The 11338-nt window shown below is 45.1% G+C and overlaps 1 protein-coding gene across 6 annotated transcripts in view; it reads left to right on the top strand.

Annotated features, from left to right (window-relative positions):
* Positions 1 to 493: 493 nt before the first annotated feature.
* The window catches only part of LOC139535752 (kelch domain-containing protein 8A-like), a 73260-nt gene continuing 62415 nt past the window's right edge, over positions 494 to 11338 (top strand). For 4 of the 6 annotated variants that reach the window (XM_071335509.1, XM_071335518.1, XM_071335517.1 and 1 more), the window contains exons 1-2: positions 494 to 1196; positions 1335 to 2546. The gene's annotated coding sequence lies outside the window, so the exon portion shown is untranslated. The remainder of the gene's footprint in view (positions 1197 to 1334; positions 2547 to 11338) is intronic. The other 2 variants (XM_071335513.1, XM_071335510.1) reach the window with 2 other exon arrangements.

Here is an 11338-nt window from a genome sequence, read left to right as displayed (position 1 = left end):
CACACACACACACACACACACACACACACACACACACACACACACACACACACACACACACACACACACACACACACACACACACACACACACACACACACACACACACACACACACACACACACACACACACAGAGAACAATGCAAACCAGCCAAGAAGGACAGTCTATTCACTGACATAAGCAGACTGTAGAGGACGCCTGCTAGTCTAATATACCCCCTCCTCATACTCCCCCATCCTTCTTTCACTCTCTCTCTCTCTCTCTCTCTTCTCTCCCTCTCTCTTTTTATTTTCTTCTCCCTACTTCAGTATCTCCATTTCCCTCCCTCACTCACTAATTTTCTTTCTCTCTTTTCCTCTCCACTCCTTCCCTCACTCACTTATTTTCTCCCTATCCCTTTGACCTCTCCCTAACTCCCTCCCTCGCTCTTCCCTGTATTAGGATTCTACTCCTTGCTCAGCCCAGTCTTTGTGAGTGGGTTAGCCAAGCGTGTCACAGTGAGAACCAGTGAATGGTAATGAACTGTGTGTGTGGTGGTGGGGGTGTGTGTCTCAGAGAAGGAGGGAGTATTCAGTGAGTATGAGGGCAGAGCCAGCAGAGAGAGGGTGAAGAGCGGATAGAGGAACGAGAGCGGAGAGAGGGAGGAGAGCAGACAGAGAAGGAACAAGGCAGTCGGCTGATTCACCACCACTCCATCCATCTCTTCTTTCTCTTTCTCCTCTTCTGCTTCAGTGACGAGGTAGTGGAGGTGTGTGTGGGAAAGGAAACCCTCCCTCCACACACAAACAGACCACTGCTCCTCATCCCTTCCACCTGCCTCCATCCCTCTCCCTTCTCCCATTGTCATTACTACCTCCACCTCTGTCTCATTCCATCCCATCATCCATCTATCTCTCTATTGCTCTTTCTTTCTCTCCAGCCCCCACGCCCTTCTAACCCACACGCTCTGTGTCACCACCGTGGTGAAGAAAATGATCAGCCAACAAGCTGGAAAAGGTAGAGGAGAGGACAGAGAGAGGAGAAAGAGAGGAAGAGTGAACTCTGTCCATTCAAAACACTCCAGACTTTCCCGTTTCCCTGATGGATTATCGCCGGCTCCACGGACAGAAGGAGGAGTGGAGGAGAAAAGAAAAAGACCAATAGAGGAAGAGAGAAGACAAGAATTGAGCTCTGGACAGCCAGTTCGCCTAAAGGGTATGGTTAAAAAAAACTTCAATCATTTTCCTAACAACTTCAGCTCCTTTATGTCCCTTCTGTGTTTTTCATTTCAGTTTAATTTCTCTCCCTCTCTTTCTCTCTCTCTTTTCCCTCCTTCCCTCTCTCCCACCCCAGTCTTGTCTGCAGGCTGTGCTTGGGACTCTGGCTAATTGTGGAATATTCTCAGGACTCCAGCGGAGGAGAGAGAGAGATGCTCTCTCTTTCTTTTCATTCTAATCAATTCCCCTCTATGCAAACACTCAAAGAGCCTTTCTCTTTGAGGGCGATAATTTCATATTCTGTTCATATCATTATTTTCCATTAGTTTTTTTCACACCATTTGTTCCATTTGTTTTTTTCACAGTACCTGTAGGCTGCCACTCAAAAAGAAAAAGAAAATAAAAAACACGCAAAAACTCTCTGACATCCCTAGGGGGTTTGGGAGTGGGTGTACAACACAAGACAATGCCGGTGTGAACTGGACGTGCTTGGACAGAAAAATGAGAGAATGAACGTGAGAGTGAGAGATAAAACATAATCGTGTGGAGTCTACTAGAAATAAGTATTTCCCAGAGTGGTGTGAGGGAAGAAAGCAAGGAAAATACTATTTTCACCTCAGGTCTAACCAGTGCTGTGGATAGACAGAGTAAGACATCGGCCCCTGCTCATCGGTCCCTGCTCATACAACACCGAGACTGAGAAGAATGCACAAGACTGAGGAGAGAACGGACGGACAAACACACAGACAAGTCAGCCCTCCGACCCCAACCGCATTCTGGTCCATCTCTGTTAGGGTACAGCGCCCTACATACACTTACTCTCACACACACTCACTCATACACACACTCATACACACACTCATACACAGACACAAAAGAACCTTGGCTTCGTCTGGGACCCTTTTCTTTTCAGAATTATTTATTTTCTAGCACCCATTTTTTCCCTCTCTCTGCCCCCTTCTCTCCCTGTTTCTCTCCCATCTCTCCTCCATCTCTCCATATAGACTCTGAGAACACCATATCTCCACTACACAGACCTCTACACTTCCTGATTCTTACATTGATTGGTCTTTCAGTTCCTCCCTTCTACATATCTCTACTTCTCTTTCTCTCCCTTCCCTCTTTTTCTCACCATTCTTCTTTCTCTCTTTTTCTCTCTCTCTCTTTCCCTCTCTCACACTCCTTTGCTTTCATGCCCCCCTCGTCACACCTCACTCCCTCTCTCTTCTCCTACCGCTCCCTCACTTGCCCGGTCTCATTGTCTTCACAAACAGCAGTGTTAGTGTGTGTGTGTACGGGGGAACCAATCCATTCTGCAGTGGAGCCACGGAGCACAGGGGAGCCTGAGGTGAGTACCCATATCATATACTTCTCTGTGTTTGGTGTCACCTGAGGGCAGTGTGTGTGTTTTGTGTGTGTTTTTGTGTTTTTGTGCGTGTGTCTGTGTGTTTTTTGTGTCTGCGCTTTTTTTGGTGTTTTTTTCTGTTTCTGTGTGTATTATCATTAATGGTGTGTCAAAGGCGATAATTGTGGCACTTCACTTTAGTCCCCATGGAATGGTATGTGGAATACGAGGTATGACTGTGGTTGACGTGTGTGTGTGTGTGTGTGTGTGTGTGTGTGTGTGTGTGTGTGCGCGCGCGCGCGCGTGCGTGCGTGAGTGTGTGGCACCACATGGTGAGACTGACTGGGACTATACGCGCTCTGCTTATGAATTACTGACCATGGCATTAGCTTCACTCCCTGTTAATTCACATTAAGTATGTAGACACACACACACACACACACACACACACACACACACACACACACACACACACACACACACACACACACACACACACACACACACACACACACACACACACACACACACACACACACACACACACACACACACACATACACACACACACACACACGCACACACATGCACACACCACATTCCATGGTAGATTTAAGTATTTCCCAGGGGTGAACAAGAATAGACCTAATTCTAAATCAGGACTGAGCAGAGAGCTGGTGCTCAAACTCAGCCAGGTCACCCGTGATACAAGTAAGTATTCAATGTCCATCCATGCCTGTAGACGTTAGGAGATGAGGTTGAAACCGGCCACTAGGGGCAACACTGAGCGCTGTCACCTTCAATAGGTTTGTGTTTTGCTGACGGGGATGATGGATGGGCGTAAGCATCTGCATCTGGTACCAAAGGTTGCAAGTTTGAATACAGCGATAGAAAGTTGTTTTGAGATTTTTGTTCTTAGCCTATCCCAAACCTTAACCCTTACCTTAAGGGTTAATGCCTACCTTAATATTTTGGAGTTAATGCCTAAACTTAATCCTAACCTTAGGAATTCAGAGTTAATGCCTAAACTTAACCTTTAGCACTTTGAAATTTGACGTTTGCAACAACTTCAAAATGTGATGTTTGAGAAACATGGATGAACGTCTAATTCTAACGTGAGACTGTGAGAGCTAGTTGCCCAAACTACTCTCATAGCACTTGTAGCCCTGGAACACACACACAGACACACACATACGCATGAACACAAACAAACCTACACACACACACACACGTGACACACAGACACACACATTTCAGCTCAGCTGCTGCACAATTTCATATTTGATTGTTTGTTTTGTTCTTTGTTCATTCTGATAGAACGTGTTTCAACAAATTGCAAGTTCCTGATTCAAATTTCCTGGTGTTTTCAGGAATTTATTAAGAGCCTGCTACTATAGTCCATAATCCCAATGAGATCTGAGATGAGGATTAGAACAGGGGTTTTACTGTCTGAGTCAACCACAGATGTGGTTGTAAAATCATTGTAAGCTGGCAGATTCGACATCACACAAATCATGTCGTGTGTGTGTGTGTGTGGGGGGGAGGAGGGTGGTAAAGGTATAGGAAGAGGGGTAGAGATTAGGAGAAGCAGTGAAAGCCAGATCCAGTTACAACTAAATGGGATAACGGCAAAGAAATGATAGTGTAGTGAAAAAGAAGGAGCGAGGAAAAGGAGGAATGAGAGTGAAGTGGGAAAACAGGAAGAGGATGAAAGAGAAAATATCTAGTGAAGAGAGAAAAAAGGATAAAAACAGAGGAGGGAGAGTGAAGCCTCAACTGTAAAGGCCAGTGAGTGTTCTTCAAAGCGTGTGTGAGTGAAGTCAAGCCAAAACTAATTCATTCACACGCTTCCCTCTTCTCTCTCTTTTACTGCAGCCATGGAGCAAGCAGAGAGGGAGAGAACGAGGGACATAGGAAAATCCATTCGTTCACACGCTCTCTCTCTCTAGCACTGAGCCAGGTAGAGGGAGGGAGGAAAGGGGGGAGGTGGAGAGAGAGGGAGAGTTGTAGGAAGAAAGCCAGGGATAGAGGAAGAGAGGCATTACATAGCTTCCCTCTTCTCTCTCTTCTCACACACACCCACACACACACACACACACACACACACACACACACACACACACACACACACACACACACACACACACACACACACACACACACACACACACACACACACACACACACACACACACACACACACACACACACACACACACACACACACACACACACACACACACACACACATACCCATTGGGATGAAAATTGAGGTAGCTTCCAGTTCCTCTGCATGTGCAGCAAGATTAATGAGCTGTCATCAGCTAATCAGGTCAGCCGGTGGGAGGGCTACCGAATACCAAAAAGCAGTGTGAGTCAGTGTAGGTCAATGCTGTGTGTGTGTGTGTATGTGAGTGTTTGCGTGCGTGCGTGCATCCACGCCTGTGTGTGTGTGTGTGTGTGTGTTTGCATCTGTACGTGTGCGCATTCATGTGTGTGTATGAAAGTAGGTGTGTGATTGCGTGGAAAGGGTTGCTGTGAGAGATTGAGAGGGAGGATGCCCTGATTAGCAGTGAGCTTTTTAAAGTTCTCTCCTCCTCCTCAAGTGTGTTCCCTCCCTCCCTCCTTCAACAAGCTCTCACAGTCTCATTGCAGAATTAGACATTCATCCACGTTCTGCAAACATCACATTTTGAAGTGTTTTTGTTGCTCCAAACGTCACATTTTGAAATGAGGGGTTAAGTTAAGGCACACATTACGAATAGTTAAGGTAAGGGTTAATGTTCAGGATAGGGTTAACCCCCCCCCCCCCCCCCTCCGGGATTTAATACACAACCTTCTCATCCAGAGTCATGGGATTACGTCCATCCACCATCCCCGTTCACAATGTCCTAGCAAAACCAAAGCCTACTTGATGGTAATAGTGCTCACTGTTGCCGCTAGTGGCTGGTTTTGAGGGCATTTCCCGACGTCCTCAGGACATGGATAGACGTCCAATTTCAACATCAATCTTGAACAACCTGGCTGCCTTCCTTAGCTGGCTATTTCATCATCCCTCTCTACCTCTCTGTCTTTCTCAAAATTTCTCCATCTTTCTCTCCAAAGTCCTCATTTGGGGTACAGAGCAGGTCTGGGTGTGTGTGCGTGCGTGCGTGCGTGCGTGCGTGCGTGCGTGCGTGCGTGCGTGCGTGCGTGCGTGTGTGTGTGTGTGTGGGTGGGTGTGGGTGTGAGTGTGAGTGTGTAAGGGGTCGGGGCTACACGTCGACATCCTTTGATCACTAATCCTTTCTCTAGCCAGTCTTTTTATCCCTCTTTCTTCTGGTTCTGTCCATCTCCTGTCCTCTCTTCTCTCGTTCTGCGTGGCCCGTTGCCACGTCTACATTGTGAACAGCTTACAGAGAGCTATCTGGGGCAGGCTGCCCTCTCTCTTTCTCTCCCTCCCTCGGTCTAGCTCTGCTGATCTCATATTCTCTCTTTTTGTGCCTGCTTAAAGAGATCTATGCTGAGCTGACATCAATTCCTCATTCAATAGTCATTTTATTTTCCCCGACTCCTCTCTCCCCTCCTCCCTCTCTCCCCTCGCTTTCTGAGATCACTGTGACCTTTATCTCTTTCTTTCTTTCTCTCTCTTCCCAGACTGAGGTAATCCCTCCAGCCCATACTTAGCTCTGACACTCATTCTCTCTCGTTCTGCTCTTTTTACACATTCCTCTCTTTCCTTCTTGCCCTTTCCTCTGCGACTGATGTCTGTGAGTTGAGCTGGGTGACGGACAAAGGGTTGGGTTGACTCATAGTGCCCCAGTCATTACTGGTATCAGCCTATATTCAGCACGTTATTGAGTAGCCTATCAGCTATCAATTGTAAGGGACAGGATCAAGGTGAAACAGAGCTTACAGCTGCAGTAGGGCCACTTGTAATACTCTTTGATAGTGTGTGCTTAATCCTCTGTAATTGAGGGTAGAACAGCTCTTGTTCTCTGTGTTTCTATCCTCTACCCATAGGAAGGAAGAGTTGAGCCAGTCTATGGTGTATATAGGGGGCAGTTAAATGGACTCCGAGTGCAGGAAGGAGGTGTGTGTGTGCACGTGTGTGTGTGTCCAGTAGAGAGAGAAAGCCCCTGTGTGGTTGTGTGAATGAGGTCTTTGTTAGCAGAGTTGAGAGACAGTGAGCCGTGAGAGAGACTCGGACACACAGTATTACCTGACAACCCCCCTCTCTCCCCCATCACCCAAGCAACCCTGTGCCCCCAATCTACACATACACTCTCACACAAGCATACATTTACACACACACACCTGAAATACCTCATCCTGTGCTATAATACATTTCCCCCTTCTCTCTATATATCACTCTATACCGCCTCTCTACGTTGCTCCCTCTTTATCTATTCCTCTCTTTTCCTCTAGATCCCCCTCTCTCTTTTTCTCTGTCTTTGTGTTTGAACAACTGAAACTGTTTTCCTGTTCCTGGCCCTCTGCTTTATCTGACCAGGTGGAGGGGAGGAGGGGGCTGTTGGCTTACCTGGGGCTAATACACAGAGAGCACTGTGTGTGAGAAGAGAGGGGGCGGGAGAAGAGGGAAAGAGAGAGAGCAAAAACAGGTGCATACAGAAGGAAGGGGTTTACGGCAGTAGATATCAGAAACGGCAACTCTTTTATGTTTTCTTGAGTAGTCTTAACAAAAGGAACATAGGTTTTTACAGGAATGGGAATGCGAACTCTCAGACAGTCACAAGACTTCCTTTATCATTTCCTGTGGAAAGACATGGAGAAGAGGGTGAATACAGCATGAGATACGGAGTGGTAGAGGAGAAGGTGGAAAGGTAGATTATCTGGTGTGGTCTGTTACATGGGTATTGTCTGTTTTATTGACTGATGCATATGGAATTTACGATTTTTGAGTGTGAATCTGATTGTAGATTTAGTGTGCAGAAGACATCATGCAATGGGTGAATGATAATTTTAGCTAAGTCTGTGGTGTCTTGTAATGCATTGAGTGGCTGAGGCAGCGAGCAGGGAAAGCAATGAAATAGCTACCTTCACATTCTCTCTGTATGTTTCACTCTCCTTTGCTCCCCTTCCCCTCTTCCTACCTCTCCTATTTTCTTCCCCTATCTTTCCCTCCGCTACCTCCCCCTCTATCCTTTCTTTTCACTCTCCCGACTTCCCGTCTATCTCTATCTCTCCTTCTCCCTCCTATCTTCCCTTGTCTCACTGTTCTCGCTTCTATCGCAAACGTAGACCGGCAGTCAGTGGCGTACCACAGTTTTGTTGTTTTAAAGCACATTTTTGCTGTTTTAAAGCTAATTTCCTGCCATTCTGCACGTATTTTATTGCAATGGGGCACAGATTAATATGTGAAGTTTTGTAGTTAATCTCATGCTATTTTACAAATTTTCCATGAGGCAGAGAGAACTTTGCAGTTTTCTTGGTAATCTTGTGCTATTTTACACATTTTGCAATGAGGCTGAGAGAATTTTTTATTTTTTAATATAATTTCCTGCAATTCTACACACCATTCCGGAGCTGCGGGGATGTGTGGTACACCAGTGCCATTAGTGACTCATAGACCGTCAGTGACTCACAAAGTGATTTCCCCTAGTTTTTTTTTGTAGTTTTGAGGCTAACTGTTCTGTTCAGAGTATTATGTGTCCTAACTCATATCATTATTAGACGAATGGCCATACATTCATTTGAATTTAGAATTGATTAAGGTATAGCCCATACTCTATGATACAGACGATATGACATAACCAATGTTGCATGGTTGGATGTGAATGGCTTAGGCCGGAGAACACAGGGACAGTATTGTCTATATGTAAGGAGGGGCTTCAACAAGGGAAAGTTCCAATGTGTGTGCATGTTTGTGTATGTGGAGGGTACAGGAGACTGCAGTAATCTCTGACTTCTCTGAAGTGATGAAGCTGGTTGGAATCTGTCTGGAAGACAGGACGTCACATTTGATCCCAACGTGCCACTGGAGTTATTTAGGGACTCTGGGGGATGACTCATAACACCCCTTGCTCCCCCCACCCCCTTGTCTGCCCCTCACTTCAATTTCCTTTCTCCCTTTCTTCTCACTTCTCCCTTCTCCCCCTTTCTTCACCTGCCTCCTCTTTCTCCGGGGTCAAAGATCGTTAGGTGTCTTATCTAGAGGTCTTTACATCACTCACAGCCCTGTTATCACTGCAGCCAGGGCACTGCTCGCTTCTCTCCTCCTTTCGCAGGAAAGTCATCCATTTTTTAACCAAGGGAGGGATGAAGGGAAGGGGGGCGGAGACGTTCGACCTGTCTGGAGAGCCTCCTTTTCTTTTTTAGTTACATTTGTTGTATTTAGAAGGGGCATTGACGCAGGCTGTACCAATGTAATCAATCCATTTTAGAATGTCACAACGGGTTCTGGAAATAAAATCTGCACAAACATGCACACACAGACACTCACACACATTTCTCAGTCTTATCACTGCTGTCATGCGTGTGGACTCAGACAGCCAGTTTGCCTAACAAAGGCAACAGAGTCTGGATTATATCTGTGTCCGTGTGTATAAATAATGTATAATAAGCTAATACGCTTTCCGTATTCTGTTAAACTTGCCTGGCTGTTGACCATAGGGATCAGTTTAAGGATTCTGTCACTCAAAGTCAAGGCCTCTGCTTATCAGCACACATACACATGCACGTGAATGCACACACACACACAAAGATACATGTGACCCGTTTCAGAAAACTAGGCATATGTCGCGGGTTTAAACGTACCGTTTGAACGTACTTATTTGGCAGAAATGCCTTCTCGAAAATGTGAACTTTCATGTGCCTTAATAACAAAATTGTATGCCATCTATAAATAGACATAAAATTGTTAAATTACGAGCCTAGTTGGTTTAGCCATAGAAAAAGTCAGCAACCTTCCCGCTAGCCATGATTGGCTAAGATAATGAGTGGGTTTGACATGCTGAGAGATGGGTTTTGATTGGTCTGCCATATAGCACGCTTCTGTCTATTTTAGCTGGTCAGTATGTCTAGGTAATCCTGTCTAACACTGTTTTTTTTTTAAACTTTTGCGTAGTAAAACGGCATAAACCTAAAGTCAAGTTAAAGTGTACTGTTAGCAAGCCAACGTTAGCTGGCTGGCTCGATAGCTAACGTTACGTGTATGCTCTCCACTTTCTGGAGGACCGAGTTTTGAAATCAGTGGAATTTGAGTATGATAGCTAAAGAGATGGAGAAAACACCTGTCTCCAGATTACATCTTCAAACTAAGGGTAACCATGGCATCCGACAGGAGACAAGTCCATCCATGATGTATATGGGTAAGATAGTCTAGCTAGCTACACTTTCAGATATTACATGTTTCTAATTTTGACAGAAAGTGATTTCATTTCAAGTTAAAGTGTACTGTTAGCTAGATAACATTAGGTGGCTGTCTCGCTAGCTGTCTCGCTAGCTAACATTACATGTATGATCTCATTCTTTGTATCGCTGACGCATTTGCTTGACTAGTTATAGCCTAATGTTAGCTAGCTAACATTCAACCTGGTTGGTTAGCTACCTGCAGGTTCATGCTGGGTAGTAACATCATGAGTGGGGATAATGGTTAATTTTTTACCCAGCTAGCTAGCTAGCTACATGTCTTAACAAAAGACTCTTATCTTAGTGTGCGAGAGCGCAGAATAACTGATGAATTTATGAACTCTCAACATCCGTTGAATATGGCTGGTGTCAGTAAACGTTGGCAAAAAAAGTGTAATTAAAGTGTTGCCAGCAGCACAGCTACAGTCACCAACGCTCGGGATAACATGACAACAGCCTAACCAGCTCTGCTAGGGGGAGTAAAATGGTCAGAGTGAGGTGTTCTCTCATTTGTATCTGGAAGTGGCTAGCTTGCTAGCTTTTTAGCCAGTTAGCTTGGGTGCTTGATTGCCGTTGTGAGGTCAGAACGTTCGGATCAACCCTACTCAGGTAGCAGGTAGCCTACTGGTTAGAGCGTTGGGCCAGTAACCGAAAGGTTGCTGGATCGAATCCCCAAGCTGATAAGATAATAATCTGTCTTTCTGCCCCTGAACAATGCAGTTAATGCACTGTTCCCCAGTATGCAGTCATTGTAAATAAGAATTTGTTCTTAACTGATTTGCCTAGTTAAATAAAGGTTAAATAAAAAATATATATAAAAAAACTCATCGACCAGAGTGTCCAGTGTGCGCTCTGAACATGAAATGCTCTGAATTTACGAAGCACAGTTGCAGTCACCAACGCTCTGGATAACATAACAGCCTAACCAGCTCTGCTAGGGAGAGTAATGTTCAGTGAGCTGTTCTCTCTCACTTAGATGTCTGGAAGTAGCTAGAAAGTTATCTTGGGTGCTTGACTACTGCTGTTAGTACAGAACACTCTAATCAACCCGTAAAGAGATGGGTGGGGCTAAAGCTTAAGAGGGTGTGAATGATGCTGAATGGGTGTAGACAAAGAAGGGCTCTCCAATAGTAGTACCAAAACATTCAAAGGCCATTTTCTCAAAAGTGAGTTTACAAGTTTATCAACTTTTAAAGCAAAATTACTTTCCCATTGTTTCTCAACTATGACATACCATTTTGTAGCTCTGAGTCTCTACTTTTCTCCAATGTAAAAAACACAATTTCAAATGTTGCTACATAAGACCGATTGGAACCGGTCGGTCACAAAAGTGTATATGCAATTCGACCTGTTCACACCACAAAAACATTCTTTGATTAAAGTTTTACTATGCCCTGTCTTCCTCTCTCAGTCCCTCTGTCTCTCTCACTCTACTTTTACTATCT

The sequence above is a fragment of the Salvelinus alpinus genome, chromosome 12 (assembly GCF_045679555.1).
Source record: "Salvelinus alpinus chromosome 12, SLU_Salpinus.1, whole genome shotgun sequence".
Classification (NCBI taxonomy): Eukaryota; Metazoa; Chordata; class Actinopteri; order Salmoniformes; family Salmonidae; genus Salvelinus; species Salvelinus alpinus.
Note: the sequence above shows the minus strand (reverse complement) of the source record. Positions and strands in the feature narration are given on the sequence as shown.